We start from the raw sequence: 11,811 nt of genomic DNA, 5'->3' as shown, positions 1-11,811 counted from the left end.
CCCTCTAACTCTCCTACCTGGCCAGGGCAGAAGGCAGATGGACTGTCAAAATGACAGTGGATTATCAAAAACTCAATCAAGTAATGACTCCAATTACAGTTGCTGTACTAGATATGGTATTTGAGCAAATTAACAGCTCTCCTGGGGTATGGTATGCGACTACTGATCTAGCAAGTACCTTTTCCTTAGTACCTGTCTGTCCATAAAGACCGCCAGAAGCAATTTGCTTTCATTTGACAAAGCCAGCAATATACCTTTACTGTTTCATCTCAAAGATAGTATCAACTCTCTAACCCTGTGTCATAACTTAGTTATAAGGAATCTTGATCATCTATCTCTTCCACAAAATATCACATTAGTTCACTATGTTGATGACATTATGCTGATTTGACTAAGGGATCAAGAAGTAGCAACCACTTTGGAATTGTTTGTAACACAAATGTGCATCAGAGGATGGGAAATAAATCCAACCAGAATTTCAAGGACATAGCTTTGGTGGGGGCTGGAACAGGAGAAGGCTCTTCAACAGATCCAGGCTGTTCTACCCCTTGTGTAGTATGAGGAGGAGCGGTGGGCTGTGTCCCATCACCCGGCTAGCTTATACCCAAAATAACCACACAGAAATTGTATTAATTAAATTACTGCCTGGCCCATTAGCTCTAGCCTCTTATTGGCTAACTCTCACATCTTGACTAACCCATTTCTATTAAATCTGTGTACCACCACGTGATTGTGGCTTACCGGCAAGAGTCTAACCTATGTCCATCTCAGGCAGAAGATTCATGGCATCTGCCACTCTCCCCTTCTTCCCAGAATTCTGTTCTGTCTTCTCCGCCTACCTGAGATCTGCCTTATCAACTAGGCCAAGGCAGTTTCTTCATTCAACCAATGAAAGCAACACAAATACAGAAGGACCTCCTACACCACCTTTGGACCATATGATCCTGCAGACTCAATGGTACCTAGTGTGTAAGTGGCAGATAGGGATGCTGTTTGGAGCCTTTGGCAGGCCTGTAGAGACATTGAGATTCTGGAGCAAGGCTCTGCCATCATCTGCAGACAACTATTCTCTCTTTGAGAGACAGCTCTTGATTTGCTATTGGATCTTAGTGGAAACTGTCTGACAATGGGCCACCAAGTTATCATGTGACCTGAGCTGCCCATCATAAGCTGGGTGCTATGCGTCCCACTAAGTCATGAAGTAGAACGTGCACAGCAGAAGCCCATTAATGAATGGGAGTGGTCTATCTGTGACTGAGCCTGAGCAGATTCTGAAGGCAAGAGCAAACTACATGCAGTTTCTACTCCCATTACCAAGCCGTCTGCCACCAAACATTCACCTAGAGCCTCAAAAGGTGTGCACTGTGATCAGGTGACTGGGGAAGAGAAGACCAGGGCTTGATTGCTGATGGTTCTTCTGCACATTATGCAGGCACCACCCAGAAGTGGGCAGCTGCAGCATTACAGCTCCTTTCTGGGACAACCCCGAAAAACACCGACAAGAGGAAACCTTCAAGTGAGCAGAACTTGAAGCAGTACACATGGTATTAGGGTTTATTTGGAAGGAGAAATGACCAGATGTGTGATTATTCACTGACTCATGAGCTGTAGCCAATGGATTGGCTGGATGGTCAGGAACTAGGAAAGAGTGTGATTGGAACTCTGGTGAGAAACATCTGGGGAAGAAGTATGTGGATGGATCTCTCCGAATGGGTGAAGGATTTGAGGACAGCTGTGTCCCATGAAAATGTTCATCAAAAGGTGACTTCAGATGAGGAGTAATAATAACCAAGTGGATAGGATGCCCTATTTTTTTCTGGAAAGAGGACAGTCAGCCTCTTTCCATAGCCATCCACATCACTGCCCAATAGGCCCATCAACAAAGTGGCCATGGTGGCAGAATGGGAGTTACCAATGTGCTTGACAACAAGGACTGCCACTCCCCAAGGCTGACCTGGTTACAGCTTCTGCTGAGTGCCAGATCTGCCAACAGCAGAGACCAACACTGAGCCCCAGACATGGCATCATTCCCCAGGTGACCAGCCAGTGACCTGGTGATAGGTTGACTACACTGGAGCACTTCTTCTATGGAAAGGACAAAGCTTTGTCCCTACTGGAGTAGATACTTATTCTGGTTATGGATTTGCCTTTCTGCACATAATGCTTCTGCCAAAACCACCATCTGTGGACGTAGAGAATGCCTTATCCACCATCATGGTTTTCCACACAGTATGGCTTCTGACCAAAGAACTCACTTCACAGCCAGAGAAGGTGCAATAGTGGGTCCATGATCATGGAATCCACTGGTCTGACCATGTTCCTCACCATCCTGAAGCAGCTGGCCTGATAGAAGATAGGATGGCCTTTTGAAGGCACCGTTACAGTGCCATGTAGGTGGCAGCAGTCTGAAGGGCTGAGGAAGGGTTCTCCAGAAGGTGATATATGCGTGGGATCAGCAACCAGCATATGGTACAGTTTCTGCCATAGTCATGATCATGGGTCCAGGAATGAAGGGGTGGAAAAGGGAATAGCCCACGCAATATCACCCTCTTCCTGTGACCTTAAGTTCTGCTGGCCTAGAAGTTTTGGTTCCAGAGTGGGAAGTATTCTTGCCAGGAGATATAACAAACATGCCATTGAACTAGAAGCCCAGATGTCCCCCTGGACATGTAGGCCTTCTGATGCCCCTAAGCAAATAGGCTAAAAAGGAAATAACTGTGTTGGGAGGGGTGATTGATCCAGAATACCAAGGGAGAAATTGCATTGTTTCTCCACAATGGAGGTGAGAAGAATAAAGTCTAAAGTACAGGAGACCCTCTAGGGCATCTCTTGATGCTACCATGTCCTATGATTAAAATCAGTGGGAAACTACAACCTAATCCAGGCAGAATGACAAAGGGTACAGACCTGTCAGGAATGAAGGTATGGGTCGCTCCTCCAGAAAAAGAGCCAGGATCTTCTGAGGAGGTTGCTGAGGGTGGAGGACATACAGAATGCATAGTAGACAAGGCTAGTTGCAAATACCAGATGAGGTCATGTGACCGATTGCAGAAATAAGGATTATAATTGAGATATATGTTTCTGTCATACTTTGTTAATCTATTTGGACAGGTACCTGTGTTTTCTTTCCTCAGTTTCTTTATCATGTAATGTAACATCAATTAAGAGAGTATCAGTGGTTTTAGTATTTAAGTGTGAGCTACTAAAAGGATGTCCCTTAAGGGCCACTTCTACCTATTTTAAATTGATAATGTGCTTATGATTGTATGATGGCTAGTTATATCATGTTGGCCATACTTATGACCTGGTTAAATATATAATGTATTTGCTATTATATGGAATAGTTATATCATGTTAGGCATAATTATGACCTGGTTATTGTTGTCATTTGAAAAATAAGCATGACATAAGGAAATGTGATTGTGCATCAAGTTGGTGGTGGGTGGCTTTGTGACACCCAATCTTAGTTGTCACCTTGGCTACATCTGGGATCAATTAAAACCCAAATGTCTGGACACACGTGTGAGAGATTTCTTTATTAATTAGATCATTTAAAGTGGCAAGGCTCACTTTTAATTTGAATCTTTGAGGTGGGAAGATACACTTTTAATCTGGGCCATACCTTCTGCTGGCAGCCTATATAAAGGATATGAAAGATGGAAGCTTGTTCCTGTTCTCACTAGCAAGTGTTCCTTCACTGGCATTAGAGTCTACTTCTTCAGGATTCCAGCATATACTGTAGATCAGCTGAGACATCCGGCCTCATGGGCTGAGCAATTACTGGATTCTTAGACCTGCCTTATTGGTAGACAGTCATTGTTAGACTACTGGACCACAGCCTGTAAGTCACTCTAATAAATCCCCTACAGATATATAATGTTATGTTCCTCTTGAAAACCACAGTACACCCCACTCCCAGTTGGCTCTGTCTGCTTCACGTTTATGCTTGAAGGACGTGTTCTCTCGCCTTCCTGCTTGGCTGCCGGCCGTCATGACTCTCCTGCCATCATGGATGCTCCCTCTATAACCATAGCCAAAATAAACTCTTTTTTTTTCTGTCAGTTGCCTTGGTCGTGGTGTGTTATCACAGCAAGACAAAGTAACTAATACAGCAGCCTAAAGCGAGATGGAGAGACTTGGAAGGAACCTTCTCTTCAGGAGAGGCCACTTGGGCACAGATAATTTTGCTGTTGATAACCCAATCTGTGGTAAGAACACAGAAGACAGTCATGATGTGTGTCTCATCTTTCACATCTGTGATGGGCTCAGTCGTGTCTCCACTAAATTAATGTGTTGAAGCATTTCTGCTGTGACTGTGTGACAGGCCTCCTTATCTAGGGGTACACATTCCAGGACCCCTAGGAGATCCCCAGCTTTCCTAGAACCCTACAGATGCTAGGTTGTTTCCTATACACACACCCCTATGAAATTATATTTGTAGGCTAGACATACTAAGAGAGGAACAATAATAGCAAAATAAAACAAGAGCAATAATTAGAATAAGCTATTGTCGACATCATCACCGTCGTATGTTTAGCCAGTTTTAAGTAAAATGGATTTACTTGAACATAGCATTGCCGTGTGCCAACCACAGCTGGTTATCAAGAGTGCCATCGAGTAACTAACGGGTGGGTACCACATACATGGATAATGCAATCACGAGAAGAGGGTGCTGATGGAGGAGGCCTTAGTATCCACAACACTGGCAACTGGATCTCCCGCAGAGAGCAGTGAAAATGTCAAATTCGTCTACCTCTGGGAACTGGGTGACAAGTCATTGGCATTGCTGTAGACAAAAATATTAATGAAAAGGAACTACAAGGGAAGACTGGCATGACCCCACACCTTGAGGAAGACAAGATGGAGCACAGCAAGCACCCTGGCACAGAGCCTTTGCAGATGCACCCATCCGCTCCAGTGCACAGAGGTCTGAGTGGAGACGGGGGGGGGGGACGGGGGGGGACTAATTGCTAAGACACAGCTGTGTTCTCTTATCTTGTTCTTCTTTCCACCCCTCTATGCGGCTGTCATTTCTCTGACCCTTCGTTTGCTGTACCAATCAGATTACACTGCGGCAAGATCGGATACTTCTCCCTGCAGCCACACCGGGCTTATTCCTTTGCTACGCATCGGATTTGGTTTCGGATCTTTACCGCAGGTGAAACTTACATGCAATAAAAAGGACAAACCTGTTATACATTTGCAATGGTCCACTGATGTTCAATTATCAAACAATAAAGAATGTGTGTAAATAGTCACCAGGACCCATTTTTACATGGGCACACTCTCATGCGGTTACGTTCCATGGCCAAGATGATGAATTCCCGCAGGTGCCACTTCCTCCCTGTCCTCCCCTGGCAATCATCTATCTGCTTTTCGTCGCTGTCGATTAGTTTTTGTTTTCTAGAATTGTATGACGTGTGTTTTTGCTTTGTCCGGTATGCACTTCCCATACATGGACCCATCGGGCTGAAGAGATACAGCGCGGCTGGTTTAAAGGTAAAACTATCTGACTTTCCTGAGCGCCTTTTTCTCCGCAGTCTTTATTAGTTCATTTAGAGCCCCACCCAATGCGTTTTGCTTGCATTCACATCTCTCCACTCCTCCCAGGTCCACCCCTTCACACCCGCCTACCCCACCCAACTTTGTGGTCTCCTTCTGTATTTTTACATCCTTCAAGTCTAATTTTTGCTGTCTACATACTTGAACATGTGGCCTTTCACTTGAGCATGGCTGACCTACCAGGGGTCACACCCTAGCAACAAACTGACTCTTCCTCTCCTAGAAGCTATAGTGGTCACTGACCTCTCTGATGTGGGAGTGATTTCTTATTAATAAAGAAACTGCCTTGGCCCATTTTATTGGATAGAAAATTAGGTAGGCGGAGTAGACAGAGGAGAATGCTGGAAAAAAGAAGCTGTGTGAGGAGTCGCCATGGTTCTCCCGCTCCAGACAGACGCAGGTTAAGATCCTCCCTGGTAAGCCAGCTCGTGGGCTACACAGAATATTAGAAATGGGTTAGAACAATATGTAAGAGCTAGCCATAAGGAACTGGAACTATCCGGGCCAGGCAGTGTTTGAAAGAATACAGTTTCCGTGTAATTATTTCTGGGTATAAGCTAGCCATGCGGGCGGCCGGGTGCCGGGGACGCAGCCCTGCCGCTCCTATTTCAACAGATGGCGCCCAGACGTGATGGGCTAAATCCACTTAAAAACCTGAGAAGGCTTAAAAATAAGGGAGAGAGAGTTTAACACAGATTTTTGCTGTTTTGTTGGTGGCGTGCTGTAGAGAGATTCCTGATTCAGCTACAACAGCAGAAAAATAAGCTACATCATTTTAAAGCGCGGCTTCCTGGGGGCTGTGCTGCCAGCATGAACTCTGGCTTTAAAGCATTTCAAGGCTTTTATGGGACTGGATGTTTGTGTTCCGCTTGGGATCGGAGGAGAGTGCTCTGAGACCGTGCAGATGGCTCAGAGCTCCCCGCCTGCACCTGGGCAGAAGGCAGAATCAGGCTTAGGCAGGCGGAAGAGCATGGCGGATTCCTGCCGCTATACAGAGACGCATTTTCAGACTGCGCAGTGCTCTGCATGTCAGATTTGGCTGTAACTTGGATGAAAAGAGTTTCTGTGCTGCACACTCAGTCTCAGAGTTAAACTGCTGAGTGCGGCTCCAATGTGGACTTGCTGTGTGCCTGAAACTGTGAATGGTTCAGGGGCACCAAATGACTCTGAGGCAGGAGCGGCTGCTCCATGCTGAACTGTGCTGATCTCAGGCAGGAACTACCGTAATTACCTTAAAACCGTGCAGTTAAGGTTTAGACTGGGCAGGACACAGGCAGTACCGTATTACCTGTAAATGGTGCAACTTAAGTTTTTAAGAAATGCTTAACATTTTAAGAAATGCTCCTGTATAGTAAAGAAATTACAGATTCACAATAAAACAGATTCAGACACTGTTGGATAAATGTACGTAGGCTTGGGAAAGAGAAGAAAAAGAATATAAAGAATAAAGTTAATGTCTTAAAAAGAAAAAGGGTAAAGTCTTTAAAGAGACAGAGTACAGAAGTACAGAGAGTTATAGATTAAAAGAAATAAAGAAATATAAGCCACGTAAAAATGGAAAATTCACAGAGAGTCTGGATTATGTACATTGTGTTTTCTTTAAAATTTTTGACTGTGAAGGAGCTAAGTACAGAGAGACATTTCATTACATGGGCTGCCAATCTAAACCAAAATGGATATAAGGGTATTATGATTTCAGAATTTGGGTCTAAGGATATGATGCTTTGGAGAGGGTCTTCTTTTGTTTTTGCAGAGGATGAGACCCTGTGGATTGCATCTATTCCGATTTGGTATGATAGACCACGCCCTCCTGAAAGGTTGCTGTGAATACCCTCAAAAAATTGCTTCGCTCAATTGCCAACTGAGATGAAACTAGCATACAGGTTATATCATGAACAACCTAATTAACGACGCCCCTATTCAGCAGGAAGCAGTTTGTAGAGAAAAAACTACGCCCATGTTCCCAAATATTGTTTATAAATGTTCTTTTACATTTAAAGGGGGATATGATATAGATATGAATAATTTGCATTGGTATGGATTTTATGGTCAATTTTGTTATATGTATATGTATTTTTGATCTTGATTAAGGTATTGTGATTGTGTAGTTCATTTAAAAATGTAATGTATAATTAGGAAATATAGGTTGTTAATGGATAATCATCGCTAATACTTAAGCTTGTAGTCATGTTAGTTAGATTTTCTAGATATATAGAGAGATATTTTAGTTAGATAGGCATTCTTCATATCTTTCAAAGGCTGCAGAATATGGCATTTAAGATATTTTAATAACTTAGGGTTTTTCATGACAATGAGACACATTTGCTCCTGGCAGCACCAATCTATTTCAAGAGGAAGATGGGCATCGAAGAGAATCCTTATGGAGTTTGATAGCCATTTGGGCAAGAAACTGCTCTTGCCTGGACTGTTGCATAAACTGGACACAGAGAACCCGCAGAGAGAGGACTGCTGAACTTGCCTAAAGGTGAGATGACCTTTTGGGGTTCCTGCTTCATGAAAGAGTCTGTGAGACATTCTGCAGGACACAGCAAAAAGTGACTGAACTGTCTTTGGAATTTCTTGCTTGATGAGAATGTCTGCTGGATACTATGGGCCTGTAGGCCGAAGATGGATGCCCCAACGGTACAGAGGAACTTTGGGTGACTGTCCAGGCAGCGAGATGTCTCTGTCATTTCTAGAGTTTTCTTATTTCTTGTTTGATAGGTAATATTATATCCTTCTGGAGTCTTTGATGGAGTTGAAGAATGGTTAGTTATAGTTTTCCTTAGTTATGATAAGAGATAAAATAGATATAAATATTGTAACTGTAATTCTTACTTGATAACTGTTTTGTTATATGTAATTTTACTATGTTAAAGTTAAAGCCTTTCTTTTTTGTTTAAACAGAAAAAGGGGAAATGATGTGGGAGTGATTTCTTATTAATAAAGAAACTGCCTTGGCCCATTTTATTGGATAGAAAATTAGGTAGGCGGAGTAGACAGAGGAGAATGCTGGGAAAAAGAAGCTGTGTGAGGAGTCGCCATGGTTCTCCCGCTCCAGACAGACGCAGGTTAAGATCCTCCCTGGTAAGCCAGCTCGTGGGCTACACAGAATATTAGAAATGGGTTAGAACAATATGTAAGAGCTAGCCATAAGGAACTGGAACTATCCGGGCCAGGCAGTGTTTGAAAGAATACAGTTTCCGTGTAATTATTTCTGGGCATAAGCTAGCCATGCGGGCGGCCGGGTGCCGGGGACGCAGCCCTGCCACCGCTCCTGTTTCAACACCTCTCAGCTAGGGGTGGAGCTCCATGCCTAACTTCCCTTCTGTGTTGGGACTTCATCCAACATGAGCCTGCACGGTCACAACCACTGTGAACATATGTGCACACACCTGCCCTATTGTGCCTAGAAAACAGTTTACTTGCAGAGCAACATCGCTGCCTCTGGCTCTTAGAGTCTTTCCGTCCTTTCTTCCCCAATGGTCCCTGAGCCTTGGGACGAAGGGTGTGATGTAGGTATCCTGTTTCCAGCTGAGTGTTCTGTAATTTCGCATTCTCTGCATCTTGACCAGCTGTAGATCTCCGTGTTAATCAGCATCTGAATTTCAAGTTCAGTGTATCAGTGTTTCAAATATGAATTCAGCATAGAGAGTCAAACTCACAGATGAAATACCAAATTATTTTGAAATTGCTTTTATACATACCACCAATATCATAATATTATGATGACATTTTTTAAGCATGCAATTGTCTTTTGAAAGAAACTTAAATCATATGCAGCCTATAATCAGCCTATATACATATGAAAGTTCTTACGGCTTCTTGAGTTACTCAGCCCATGGTTAGTTCCAAGTCTCTGTGTTTTAACTTACCCCTCTTCTTCTCTGATAACCCTCACTTCTTAGATACTAGAAGTGAGTGCCCATAGCTCACTGATTCTCTGGAAATATTTTAAATTTTCTTTTTGTTTGTGTGCATGGTTTTCATTTGTGGCTTTGGGTTTTTGGAAGAATTATAGTTTTTATTGCTATGTCTTCAAGTTCTCTTTACTTTTTTTCTTATACAGATGCTGAATACCACACAGTAACCTCATTGAGCACATTTTTTCTCTTCAACATTATAGCTTTTGTCTTTCATCCCCAGACAGTTGGTATGGGTCTTTGTATACTTCCATCATTCTGCTGAACACCTTGACTATATGAAACATAGCTAAAAATAATTCCATTTTATTTTATCTTAGTGGGGTGTGTGTGAGTTATATGTATATTCTTGCCCAGAATATTAATATTAAAATTCTCTTTTCAATAACTCTACACCTTAGTTTGCTGGGGTTTTTTTTTACCAAAAAACTTTGCTGAAAATATAGTTACATCTTTTACTCCATTCCCTGCCTTCTCCACCCTACCCCTCACACGCCCCCGCCTCACTCTCTCAAACTGATGACCTCTCTTTGGTCATTATCCTCTGTCACCTGCACACACATGCCCATGCACACACAAATGAAAAGAGTCTCCAAGTTCACAGAAGCAAAGAAAGAACCCAGTTCCCTCCACTGTGTTCACAAGTCAGGCATCACTGGTCACTCTGCGGAAGACTGCAGGACACACCCTCTAAACCCACTCATTCTAAATACTTTCACCAAAGCAGAAAGAATGCTACAATGCATCCCAATGGGCTGTGATCGGCTTTAACAATCGCCAGCACCATGGCAACCCCGTTTCACTTACCCCCCGCCTCTGTGAGTTTGCTGATACTGGAGACTGGAACCCGAGCCTGGGCTCATGCTAGCCAAGTGCTCTTCCCCAGAGTTTGTTTCTTTGAGTCACTGTCTCCTTAGATAGCCCAGGCTTTCCTTTGCCTCACAATCCTCATCCTCTGACTGTGAAAACCTGATGGACTCTCCAGCCTCTACCTCTGGAGTGCTGGGAGTTCAGGCATGTGTCACCATGCCAGGCCCCAACTTAGTTTTAGCTATAGTGTTTTAAAACAAATTGCAGATATCATGTGAATTTGCCCATCTACACTGCCATTTACACAGACAGGCTGGAGGTGCCTGCTTGGGGCCCTGATTTGGTTTTAAGCATAAGAACAAAAGAGTTCTTAGTGATACGGGCTCCAGTCTCAACTTTGCTCAGATTACAGATACCATTTTAACCCAACATCCATGCTTTGTTTGAACCACAAGGGCTGTGCCTTGCTTATGCTGCCCTATAAAACCAGTTTTCAGTCTTGGTCTCTCCAAATAGGAAGGAAAGACCCACAAACCTTTTTTAAAAATCATATCCAAAATACTCAGTTGAATATTGATGTTTCCTTGCTTTGCTATAAGATTGGTTAACGTTGCTACTCCTAGTGCCTCCAAACATGATGGAAAATTTTCATTTTATACATTTTTTTTACTAATTCCTTGAGAGCTTCCTATAATGTATTTTTATCATCTTCACTCCATCTTGTCCAACCCATCCCAGATCCACCCACCTTCCTCATCCACCCAACTTTGTGTCCAATTTATTTTTTAAAGCCATTGAGTTTTATTTTTCCTGCCCATTATACTCCTGGATATGTGGTCATGCACAGGCGCATGGCCGACTTACCAGTGGCTGCATCCTTAAAAAATAAACTCTCTCTCTCTCTCTCTCTCTCTCTCTCTCTCTCTCTCTCTCTCTTTCTCCCAGAAGCCACCAAATGCCAATAGCTTCTCAGCTGGTGGTGGGTCTTCCTGCCCACCTCCCCTCTCTGTCAAGTTTGAGCTATCATGGGTCTCATGGAGAACCCACATCATAGGAAGGGCAGAATATTTCATACTCAGTGTGAGTAGCACACTGAGAAGACTGCATCTCTCTGCACATACACAATTGAAGACATGATCAAATGTCTCGCTTCCTAATTCAGAAAGCTAAAATGCCAACCCATTGGACGCTGGTCCTTATTGCTGTCTATTAGGCTAGACATATGTGCTGTAGGTCTTAACATTTTATTTTAATTGATGCATTAAAGCATCAAGACTGTGTGCACTGATGGTCACCATGCATGTGTAAGCGCATGTGTACACTGTGTGGTGTTTAAGTCCAATTCAATGTACCCAACTCTGTCATTTCTATGCGGCGACATTAAATGATGTTGCACCCCTGGCTTCCACCTAGTACATCCCAGATTCTTAGTGGACACAGCCCAACATCTCCACATATTTCCAGATTGAGAGAGGGTCATGGAATCAATCTTGGTGAAGACCCCAGCCACCCCCCC

The 11,811-nt window shown here is 43.4% G+C and overlaps 1 long non-coding RNA gene across 1 annotated transcript; it reads left to right on the top strand.

Moving 5' to 3' along the window:
- Positions 1 to 5,815: 5,815 nt before the first annotated feature.
- On the top strand, positions 5,816 to 8,757 carry LOC126509091 (uncharacterized). The gene is made up of 2 exons (XR_007594045.1): positions 5,816 to 5,962; positions 8,634 to 8,757. It is a non-coding gene; the product is annotated as an uncharacterized lncRNA (long non-coding RNA).
- Positions 8,758 to 11,811: the final 3,054 nt, after the last annotated feature.

Source organism: Alexandromys fortis, unplaced genomic scaffold, assembly GCF_014885135.2.
Source record: "Alexandromys fortis isolate MF-2015 unplaced genomic scaffold, M_Fortis_MF-2015_v1.1 scaffold_91, whole genome shotgun sequence".
NCBI classification, from domain to species: Eukaryota; Metazoa; Chordata; class Mammalia; order Rodentia; family Cricetidae; genus Alexandromys; species Alexandromys fortis.
This window is presented reverse-complemented; position numbering and strand designations above follow the sequence as displayed.